Source organism: Cnephaeus nilssonii, assembly GCF_951640355.1.
Source record: "Cnephaeus nilssonii genome assembly, chromosome: 8".
Classification (NCBI taxonomy): Eukaryota; Metazoa; Chordata; class Mammalia; order Chiroptera; family Vespertilionidae; genus Cnephaeus; species Cnephaeus nilssonii.
Genome location: NC_137079.1, coordinates 56,410,366 through 56,422,582, shown reverse-complemented (window position 1 = coordinate 56,422,582; position 12,217 = coordinate 56,410,366). Strand labels below are relative to the sequence as shown.

Below are 12,217 nucleotides of genomic sequence, written 5' to 3'. Positions count from 1 at the left end.
CCATGCTCTGAGGGCCGGTTCCTGCCTCAAACCTCGCCCCTGGTGGGAAAAGCTCGGGGAGGGCACAGCCGTTGCCAAGGCGACCCCTGCAGGACTGACTTCCTTCCGGTTGGTGAATTTCTACTGTGACCGTGTTACACCCAGGGTTTTTATATAAAGAGATTCCTTGAGGGTGAGGATGTCCAGTAAGGCTAGTTAAGGCCAGAGGCCATCAAAAATACCTTGTAGAGTTAAATAAACACAACCAGCAGTGCCTGGTCACCACCGTGAGTGTTGTTAATGCCCCACACCTGAAAATCTTCGAGAAGGTCTCCTCCTCTTCAGGTGAGAGGTGAGGCAAGGGCCTTGGTCATGTGACATGGGGCTAGGAAGCACCAAGGTCACTCATGCCTCCCTTGGATAACCAATTTCTCCCTCTTTTACAAGGAAGAAAATGTCTCTCCCCAAAGAAAATAGGATGTACCACTTCCATCCACAGTGCCCCCAAAAGACCACCTTTAGGATACATACTCACCAACTGGCAGAAATTTAAATCTGGGTCCCTCAAGGAAAGGGTTTACTTGTATAGTTGGCATTATAAAACCGAAGTCTGTACCTCTGAGATGCAAATATCTGGTCTCTAAGAACTCTTATCTGCACCATTTTTTAAAATGCAAATTCCTGGGGGGTAAAGCTTAAGTAGAGAAAAACCTTAGTCGTTTCAGCAAATCAATTTAATTTCAACTGTTCCTTTCTAGATCAGTGAGTTTCGCTTTATAATACCTGTCTCAGAAAAGTATGTATCTTAAAAGTGTGTTTGCCAATAAAGGAGCCTATATTTCTAGAAGCTATAAAATGTATTTGCCAATCTAAATGCTAATTGCTTACTTTTTAACTGTCTAATACAAAGTTAAAGTTGGGTCCTTTTCACTCCGTTATGAGGACAAGAACTTTTTCTTTTGCTTTATTTTTTTTTTTCCTACCTAATCCCTCCAGAATTTGGCAATTCTAAATGAATGACTTACGGCAATACACTTCCTTGCGTGGATCCATAAGACCAGTTTCTAATTGTGGTTTTATTAACCAAGACTTTGACTGGAATGTCATGTCTGAGAGACATGCCTGGACTCTGGATGTCACCAGAAAGCCTTAAGGAATTAAGATTGACTTTAGAAGCTAATAAAAACTCATTAGAGAAATAGCCCGGTACCTTGCTTATTCATGTGGTTCATGGCAGTCCTTCCAGGTAAGGAACAAAGGTTGCTTTCCTGAGAAGATGGCAAGAAAGGAACCTCAAGGTATTTTTGAGGACCTTAAGAATTTGAGGAATTTACCCAAACCTATAGGTATGGTAGGCAAAGCCTGATGGAAACTGTGGATTGGCTCCTTCGCACTGAGGGGCTGATTAAAGCTCAGTCTGAACATTTCTTATCAAATTTCAGCAAAGCAGATTTAAAAAGCCGTGTGACCAATTGCTATTCTTATTGTGTTTACAAAAATAATCAAGCCAAATTAAGACTAGACTTAATGCAGTCTCTTTAATAAAAGTGAGGGAAACTTTAGGAAGAAAAAAATGTGTTTCAATAGCGGCCGGCATAGCTCAGTGGTTGAGCAGAACCTATGAACCAGGAGGAGGTCAGGGTTCGATTCTCGGTCAGGCCACATGCCCGGGTTGTGAGCTCCATCTCCAGTGTGGAGCATGCAGGAGGCGGCCAATCAATGATTCTCTCTCATCATTGATGTTTCTATCTCTCTCCCTCTCCCTTCCTCTCTGGAGTCAATAAAAAATTCTTTTCTTTCTTTTTTAAATTTAATAAATCTTTATTGTTCAGATTATTACAATTGTTCCTCTTTTTTCCCCCATAGCTCCCCTCTACCCGGTTCCCACCCCACCCTCTGCCCTTAACCCCCCTCCCCCACTGTCCTCATCTATAGGTGTACTTTTTAACTGTCTAATACAAACATGAAGTTGGGTCTTTTTTGTCCAGTCTCTTCCCGCACCCCCCCACACCCCTTTCCCCCCGAGAATTGTCAGTCCACTCCCTTTCTATGCCCCTGATTCTATTATATTCACCAGTTTATTCTGTTCATCAGATTTTTTTATTCACTTGATTTTTAGATTCACTTATTGGTATATATGTATTTGTTGTTCATAATTTTTATCTTTACCCTTTTCTTCTTCTTCCTCTTCTTAAAGAATACCTTTCAGCATTTCATATAATACTGATTTGGTGGTGATGAACTGCTTTAGCTTTTTCTTATCTGTGAAGCTCTTTATCTGCCCTTCAATTCTGAATGACAGCTTTGCTGGGTAATCTTGGTTGTAGGTTCTTGCTACTCATCACTTTGAATATTTCTTGCCACTTCCATCTGGCCTGCATAGTTTCTGTTGAGAAATCAGCTGACAATCATATGGGTGCTCACTTGTAGGTAACTGTTTTTCTCTTGCTGCTTTTAATATTCTTTCTTTGTCTTTTGCTCTTGGCATTTTAATTATGATGTGTCTCGGTGTGGTCCTCTTTTGGATTCCTTTTGTTTGGGGTTCTCTGCGCATCCTGGACTTGTAAGTCTATTTCTTTCACCAGGTGGAGGAAGTTTTCAGTCATTATTTCTTCAAATAGGTTTTCAGTATCTTGCTCTCTCTCTTCTTCTGGAACCCCCATAATTCCGATGTTGGTACGCTTGAAGTTGTCCCAGAGGCTCCTTACACTATCTTCATATTTTTGGATTCTTTTTTCTTTTTGCTTTTCTGGTTGTTTTTTGCTTCTTTGTATTTCAAATCTTTGACTTGATTCTTGCAATCCTTTAGTCTGCTGTTAGATCTCTGTATAATATTTTTTCTTTCAGTCAGTGTATGCTTAATTTCTAGTTGGTCCTTTTTCATATCCTCGAGGGTCTCGCTAAATTTATCGGCCTTTTCTAGAAAATTCTTGAAAAGCCTTATAACTGTGATTTTGAACTTTATATCTAGTAGTTTGCTTTCCTCCATTTCTTTCATTTGTGATCTGTTTCTTTGTCTCCGCATTTTGGCTGCTTCCCTGAGTTGATAGAGTGGCTTTGTGTGCTAGGTGTCCTATAGGGCCCAGTGGCTCAGCCTCCCCAGTTACCTGAGGTGGACACTCTTGGTGCACCCCTTTGTGGGCTGTGTGCACAGTCTTGTTGTAGTTAAGCCTTGATTGTTGTTGGTATCACTGGGAGGAATTGACCTCCAGGCCAATTGGCTGTGAGGATCAGCTATGTCTACAAAGGGAGAACTTCTGTGCTGGAGACACCCTTATGAGACAAGATTTGCAAAAGCCTCTGTGCTCAGCTTGGATGGGATGGAGTCTCAGGGTGGAGCAGATAGCACCAGTTTCCCGTCAGCCCTGCCGCAATAGGCCCCTGTGTCTCAGTGTCCCGCGGTAATTGCTGCAAGCACCTCTGAGAGAAAGCCGCCCTCGAGTTCCGCCTGCCGCCAGACAGTCCAGTTTCTCCCCGAATGAGTCTGGGTCCCCAGAGTCTCGCCCGGAACTGGAGTTCAGTGCAGTCGGGAGCTTTTGTCTCCCTCCCATTTGAGAAAGCCAGCCGCGTACTCAGCTGCCTGCCCTTTCCGCGCGCGCACGTCTTGGTACCTCTGCCTCCTGCAGCTCCTCTGAGTCTCAGTGTGCTTTTCTCTTTCCTTCTAGTTGTAGAATTTCCACTCAGCCAGCCTTCCTGTGGTTCTGGATGATGTCCGTTTTGTCTTTTAGTTGTAGTTTTGAAATTGTTGTGCGAGGCAGCAGTTTAGGTGTTTACCTATGCCGCCATCTTCTTTTCTCCCAATAAAAATAAATTTTAAAAAAATATATGTTTCAATAGAAATCACAATGCCCAGTTGTGGATACTTGACTCTAGTGCAGTTAATTGTCTTCAAAATTTTGTTTACCTATAAACTGAACTGGTTCCAGAATTATTCTAGTTTTCTTCAACCCTCTAAGCTAATGTTTCATTTTTTTCCCCCCAACCATCTTTACTCTAAGAATTATTGAGAACTAAACTTTTTTCCTAAGGCTGTGTATGAAACACATTAGCCACCTGAACACCTGATGGCATCACTAGAAATGGTGAAACTGCAGACAAAGAGGATCTATCAGATTGTAACTGCTTACTTTCATTCCAGGAAAAGCCTTGCATTTGGAAGTCTTCTCAATTGACAGTCTTATAGACTCAGAAACTGGTTTATGATCTGCTGTGTTCATTAACCTTCGTGGGGATTTTTCCTTTGGTTTTCATAGGGTGTATACCTACGACCTTATTTACCTGATTGCTTGTTTATACAGTACTAGAGGCCCAGTGCACGAAATTCATGCACGGGGGTGGGGGGGTGTCCCTCAGGCCAGCCTGCACCCTCTCCAATCTGGGACCCCTTGAGGGATGTCCAACTGCCCTCTCACAATCCAGGACTGTTGGCTCCAAACCACTTGCCTGCCTGCCTGTCTGATTGCCCCTAACTGCTTCTGCCTGCCAGCCTGATCAACCCCTAACCACTCCCCTGCCAGCCTGATCAACCCCTAACTGCTCCCCTCCCGGCCCAATTGTCCCTAACTGCCCTCCCCTGTGGCCTGGTCACCCCTAACTGTCCTCCCCTGCAGGCCTGGTCGTCCCCAACTGCCCTTCCCTGCTGGCCCGGTAACCCCTAACTGCCCTCCCTTGCCAGCCTGGTCGCCCCTAACTGCCCTCCCCTGCCAACCTGGTTGGCCCTAATTGCCCTCCCCTGCCAAACTGGTCACCCCTAACGGTCCTCTCCTGCAGGCTTGGTCCCCTCCAACTGCCCTCCCCTGCCAGCCCGATCACCCCTTACTGCCCTCCCCTGCTGGCCTGGTTCCCCCAAACTTCCCTCCCCTGCAGGCCTGGTCGCCATCAAACTGCCCTCTCTTGCAGGCCTAGTCCCTCCCAACTGCCCTCCCCTGCTGGCCTGATTGCCCACAACTGCCCTCCCCTGCCGGCCATCTTGTGGTGGCCATCTTGTGTCCACATGGGGGCAGCCATCTTTGACCACATGGGGGCGGCCATCTTGTGTGTTGGGGTGATGGTCAATTTGCATATTACTCTTTTATTAGATAGGATAGGCCTTACATTAGAAGCCCATCTGCATCATCCCCTCCGAAAATGAAATTCAGCAGTCTGGCTGGATTGAGTTGTTGTCAGAACTAGATGGTTGAGTTGGCGAAGTATGGAGGGATCTATAGGCTTCACTTAAAACTGCTTTCCCTTTTCTGCCCAAATAATTCAGACATAAAGAGCCCAAGGATATTCAGGGGAGAAATCTTAGAATGTTCCCCTCAGCCTAATTGGAATTAAGTTCAGTAAACAAAAGGGCTTCAGATAGGTGTGACATGCCTTACTCTACAGAAGCCCCTTTTCCAATCTAATCTGGGACACTGTAAAGTTAGTCCTCCCACTATCACTTTATTTTTGCCTCTCACCAGAACTGTACTTGCTATAATTCTCAGTTTTGGACCATGTCTTTTTAACTTTCTTGTCAAATTTGTCACCTATAGACTACAAGAATGCCAGCTTATCCAGCATCACCATCAATTCACCATTGCACATTCCACCTCCCTAGGACAGCACCAGACTGACCTGGACTTTGCAAAATCCCTTTTCCCTGCGAGAAGATTCCCCCTTCCCTTTAACTCCTTTATTCCTTTGCCAGATAGGAAGAATTTCTTGGCCTGGGCATAGGAAGGACTATGCCACTTGACAGCAAGAAGAAGCTACAGGAGATGAGACCTTCATTCATTTACCCTTGTAAGATTATAAAGCCCAAAGTTCTTCAGGGGAGAAACACATTAGCATAGGTAGCAAGATTTTGATAAAGGAAGGGAGCAAAGGGAATCAGATATTATTAAGCCTAATAAACCAGAGAGCTGAATCTAGTAAGCCTGCTTACTTCACTAGGAAGTTACAGCTTCACACACTCCCCTGGGAACCACTAGTCTTTCCCCACAAATTACTGGGAGAAGAGGGAGAACAAGAAAGGGGAAGTAAGCACATGTGCAGTATAAGTCAAGATGGTGCAGAGAAAGGTGCTTCTATTCTGAGACATGCACAGTAGAAGCCAAGATGGTGACCACAGAGGCCTGCCTGTCTAGCTTTTGAAAAGGATCAGAATGGCTAAGGAACACAGAACCCCAGAAGATTTAGGAAATAAATTGATTTGGGGGAGAATTGCGAAGTTAACTGGTTAGTTTAAAAGGGCACCTGGGCCTGGCTGGTATGGCTCAGTGGTTGAGCACTGACCTATGAATCAAGAGGTCTCACTGGTTCAATCCCCGGTCAGGGCACATGCCTGGGTTGCAGGCCTGAGCCCCAGTAGGGGGCGTGCAGCCAATCGATGATGTTTCTCTCTCATCGATGTTTCTATCTCTCTACTCTTCTCACTTCCTCTCTAAAAATCAATAAAAACATATATTTTTTAAAAGAGCACCTGGTCCCTCCCAAGCCCAAGATGATATAACTCAAACTTAACAAAGCACTTGGGCTCCGTCACTTGCTCTCTCTTTAGCCTGGTAATGTGCAATTGCCCCACTTGCTCCCGTACTCTCTCTCCACAGCCATGTGGGCCTAGCAGCCACCTGGGGCCCAGAGCAGACAACGCAGGCCTGGGTATAATGCCAGCCTGAGCACATCTAGGAACACAGACAAGAGACACAGACTGAACCAATGGTGCAAAATTTCTGGACATTGGCCATATCTGGGGGCCTGATGAAGACAATGCTGAACTAACTTCCTTCAAAGCAGGACCGACAGAGATGAGGCATTGGGAACCTAGGGGCAGCCTTCTATTTCCACCCAACTAAACCTTACCACACCACAGACTCCCAAAAACTAATAACAATAATAGCATCAGGCCCTTCTTCTTTGCATTCTGCTTTCCCTTGATTCATTTTCAGACAGGCCCTCACAGTGTGGCAATAAAGTTGACTCAGAGCAGTTCCAGGCTTATGTTATTCTGACAGATAGTGAAGCCCAAGAAAAGGGCCTGTTCTCCCTCCTCAACCCCCACCCCCACCCCATATTGGTCTTGAAAATGATTCACCTTCCACAGTACCAGCTATATGCCCATTGCAGGGCAAGGATGGGCAGAGCTCCATGACTAATAACCTTACCTGAAACTAAATACCCTATTTTTTAACTTTAAAAAATTGTATTTTTACAACAAAAAATTTTAGTGACAAGACCACAAATTTTTCACGTTTTGCTAATACCATTAATATCTGGCTTAGAAGAAGAAAGATTGATTCTAATATCAGCTTTTACATTCAAATGTTGTAAAATGCTGTTTTGGTTGACATATATGAAGAAATCTGGTCTCATACAGATAAACAAAAGTGGGGAATTCACACACTTGACAAATTATGACAGGGTCTCAGGAAAGCCCAGGAGACCTTACACCATATCTAAGAACCATCGTTTTAAAAATTATTTAGAAGATATTTATTAGGTATCTAATTCAAAATCAATCTTCATCTTCTCAAAGACCAAATAATCCTATATAATAAAGAGCTAATATGCTAATTAGACCAAACAGCAGAACGACCGTCCGGACAACCTTCTGGACGAAGCTGAGGCTACAAGGGCTGAGACAGCCAGGGCTGCGAGGGCCGAGCCCCTTGCACAATTTTCGTGTATCGGGCCTCTAGTTAGATCATAAAACTCTGTTATTCAGTGCTAAGAGTGTAGCCAAAATGACAAACTGAGCAGGTAGGTGTGATTATAGCATCATGCCACAGAATTCTTAAAAGAAAAGTGAGACTGCAAGTGAAATGCTGATATAGCAAGTCACAACAAAACCTTCCAATTCATATTGTGGGAAGAGTTGAGTTCTGGCAAAGGGCTCTGCCTTCCAAAGGCCACCCCTTCAGTTACTCATGTGATTCACATTCTACTTAGTTACAAAACAGATAACTAAAGAATGGAATACAATAATATTTTAAATTTATAAGATACCTAAATCTTACTCCCCCTTTACAATAGGTGTTAAAATCTGGTTACTATATTTTAAGTACTATTCCCTTTCAAATCTGTTGTGTCCTCTAAAGCAAACTGTCAGCCTTTCCTTGAAGAAGTCTGGTAGTGTAAAAAAAATATATATCACAGGACTGAACTCCAAAAACCCAGGGGTTTTCAGAGTTCTAGTCTGATATTACCTTACTTCATTAATTAGTTATGTAATCCTAGATTAGCATTTTATTTCTCTAAGCTTCAGCTTTCTCATTTTTAAAACAAAGGCACTGAACCATATGATCTAAAATAGTGGGTCAATTTTAAGAATAAAATGGTAAGCTTTCACCATCATTGCACTCCCTCCCCTCATCTCATTTCCAGGAACTTTTAGTTAACTAAACTTTAAAATAATCCTACCTAATAATAGACAAATATGCAAATTGACCGCACCTTCACCACGCCCACCAACCAAGCCACGCCCACCAACCAATCAGGACGAGTATGCAAATTACCCCAACAATTTGCATATCAAGACAGCTTAGAAAGAAGCCAAGAGATGCTGAAGAGAGCAAAGCTGCGGAGAAGCAAGCAAGCCGGGGGGAGGAGAAGGGAGAGCGGAGGCGGGGCCGGGGGAGAAGGAAGGAGAGCGGGGCAGGCTGGTGGAGAAGGCAGGCCGGGGGACAAGGGAGGAGCGGAGGTGGGGCCGGGGGAGAAGGAAGGAGAGCTGGGAGGGCTGGTGGAGAAGGCAGGCCGGGGGACAAGGGAGGAGCGGAGGTGGGGCCGGGGAGAAGGAAGGAGAGCTGGGAGGGCTGGTGGAGAAGGCGGCCGGGGGACAAGGGAGGAGCGGAGGCGGGGCGGGGTAGAGTGCAGCAGGAAACCCTATTGCAGGATTTTTCCTGCAACGGGAACGCTAGTTAAGTATATAACAAAAATCATTTTTCCTCTAGGTCTTTTCCAAGAGCCATAGAATCCCCTTTTCTGAACACTCATGAGCAAATCTTAAACCTTTGGGAAAATTAAATAACAACTAAATTCTGCAAAGAAGAAACATTTTATATACTTTTCCTAAATTGCCAGACCTTAAGATCTGCACCTTATTTCTATCACTGTTAAATGATTACTATTGGTGCATGTCTGTCTACATAACTATGTCTACCCTTTCCCCAAACCCAACCGCAAGGTGTTACAAAGTACCTACTAATTATCACACTATACTGTATAAGGGCATGCTAAATCATAGGGCATATCAACCAAAACTTACAAAAAATAGCTCTCAGTTTATGTCTAACCCAATTATGACAAAAATAAGAGTTCAAGTTCAAAAATCTAAGATACAAACACAAGTCAATAAAAATGTGTCCAGCATTTTGACAAGTTCTTAGTTGTTCTTTCCTCCTATATCATGACTGAGAGATTGCCCTCAAGTATATTTGGTACATATGTCCCAAGAATATTGCCTTCCTAACAATGTCCAAATTCAGGCATTACACAACTCATTCTTAAAACTAGGATTAAGCCCTAGCCAGTTTTGCTCAGTGGATACAGCATCGGCCAGCAGACTGAAGGGTCTCAGGTTTAATTTCAGTCAACGGCACATACCTCGGTTGCAGGCTTGATCCCCGGCCCTGGTCAGGACGCATGTTGGAGGCAACCAATCGATGTGTCTCTCTCACATTGATGTTTCTCTTTCTCCCCCCACTCATTCTCCCTCACCCTCTCCCTTCCACTCTCTCTGAAAATACATGGAAAAATATCCATTAGGATTAACAAAAATCAAAAACAAAAGCATCCTTTAAAAAAAAAAAAGAAAACCTAGGGTTAAAATAAACAAAAACCACTAATCTTCCTTGTCTCCAAAATGCTATCTAATCAAACCTTTGCATACCATAGTATCATCTTTAGAAATCTGATCAAGTTGCTGCCTTGCTTTAATAATCTTCCCCACTGTCCATAACTTATTCCACAAAATGTCCAACTACTTCGGCATGACAATAAAACCTTTTAACGTCATAATACCAACAAAAGCTAGCTGGATTCAAAAACCTCTTCCTAACCATAATCCTATCCTATATAATAAAACCGTAATATGCAAATTGACCAAACGGTGGAATGACCGGTCGCTATGATGCGTGCTGACCACCAGGAGGCAGATGCTAAATGCAGAAGCTGCCCCCTGTGGTCAGTGTGCTCCCACAGGAGAAGCACCACTCATCCAGAAGCCGGGCTCACGGCAGGTAAGCACAATGGCAGTGGCGTGAGCCTCTCCCTCCTCTACTGCAGGCGGGAAATAAGGAGCAAATGGTCCCTGACTGCAAGAGCCCAGACTGCGAGAGGGATGTCTGACTGCCGGCTTAGGAGGACATCCCCCAAGAGGTCCTGGACTGCGAAAGGGTGCAGGCCGGGCTGAGGGAACACCCCCCCAACCAAGTGCACGAATTTCATGCACCAGGCCTCTAGTGAAGTCATAATTTCTCAGAGAACTTAACTATTCTTCCAATGTTGGCTATTTAATGTCATCAGAAGCTTCAAAATGTGTAACACATTTGACAGAGTGCAGGAAAAACTTCAGAGACTGGTCACTGAAAGTTTATTAACCTTTTGCACTCGGATGTCGAGTGTGACTCGACACGGTTAGCATTAAAATAAAAGAATCGAGAAAAAAGCAAGCGAGTGCAAAGGGTTAAATAGTCTTCAAAACTGAATCTATCTTTTTCACAGTCTGCCTGTTATAAACAATTAAACTTTTTAAAAAGGTAAATAAATACTCAAGATACCATTAAGGAAAATAATATAAACATGTAACAACAGTCACATTGACAATTCCTTATAAAATGCCCCCAAAAGGTCCTAAGTTATTGGGCTAAAAGTACTTGTTGCATTTAAAGCTATATTTCAAACATCAGCACCAAAGCAGGATGAGTTATTCCCTTTTACTCTCCCTTTGATTTACAACTAGTAAGACATCGGTAACTGAAAAAGAAAAGTAAAAAAACCTCTGCACAACATATCAGGATATCCGAAAATCCAATCATCTGTGCACCTGGAAGTGGGGTGGACTGGACTGCAAACAAGCAGGAAGCCCGTAACTGATGGCAGGGAAGGTGTTGGCCAGTACAGCTGTGAGCCACAATAACCTTTCTGGCAGAGAAGTGGAGGGTAAAGGCTGTGAGTGGGGGTCTGCATGTCCATGAGAACTACAGCTGGACTGCAGTGACAGGGGAAGGGGAAGGGAAGTAGGCAGACAAAGAGAACTGAAGGAAACTGTCTCCCCATTATCTGCCCCAAAAAGCAAGAGGAATGGGACCCCTCCACTTGATGATCCCCCTACTGAGTTGTGGGCACATTAGAAGCCCCAAGTGCTAAGTACACTCCTTCCCTGGGGTTTGCCATCCCCCCTTTACCTTTTTTTTTTTTTAATGTACCCACTCCCAAACTTAGAAGCAAGTCAGCTCCAGTGAGAAAAGAACATTAACTTCTTAAAGCGCCACTCTCTAGAAAACAAAAGGAAGGCTCCTAAGCACCAACTTGTTGAACTGTTAGAATCAAACTACACAGGTCTTGCCTAAACAAGAAAAGTGTTCACTAGTTCAAATGCAGCAACAAAGGTGCTTCTCATCAACACCATAAATCACGGTAATACAATATTCACATAAAGAAAATATTTTTCCAGCCAAGCAAACCCAGAGACATGAAATACTGCAATCTAACTGATTAAAAAAAAAGCTGTTACAAAAAAATAAAAAGAAAGAAATTAGCTGTTTGAAGAAATTCAACTAGCTAAAAGAAAACTCCAAAAGGCAATACAATGATCTCAGGAATAAAAGTAATGCACAGAAGAAGTACTTTAACAAAGAGATTGAAATTCTGAGAAACAGAAATTCTGGAGCTGAAGAACTCAATAAATGAATGAGATTTAAAAATACATTAGAATGCATTGGAAATAGGACATATATGGAAAAGAGAATTAGTAAGCTGGAGGATAGAAATATAGAAAGGATTCAGGTGAAAGAGGAGAGAGAACTAACATTTTTTTTAAGCGAAGAAACCCTATGAGAAATATCACTCCATTAGAAAAGCCAACATAAGACTAATAGGTATCCCAGAAGGAGAAGGGAGCAGAGTATACTTAAAAAAATAATAATGAAGAGAAAAAAAAAGAAATAAATAATAACTGAGAACTTCCAAACCTGAGGAAAAAAATTGGATATACAAGTCCACAAAGGTAAAAGAACACCTTATTATCTCAACACAAAAAGAACTTCTGCAAGGC

The 12,217-nt window shown here is 43.3% G+C and overlaps 1 protein-coding gene across 20 annotated transcripts in view; it reads right to left on the bottom strand.

Annotated features, from left to right (window-relative positions):
* RBM26 (RNA binding motif protein 26) overlaps positions 1-12,217 on the bottom strand; it is a 90,154-nt gene that overhangs the window by 63,597 nt on the left and 14,340 nt on the right. The window lies entirely within an intron of this gene.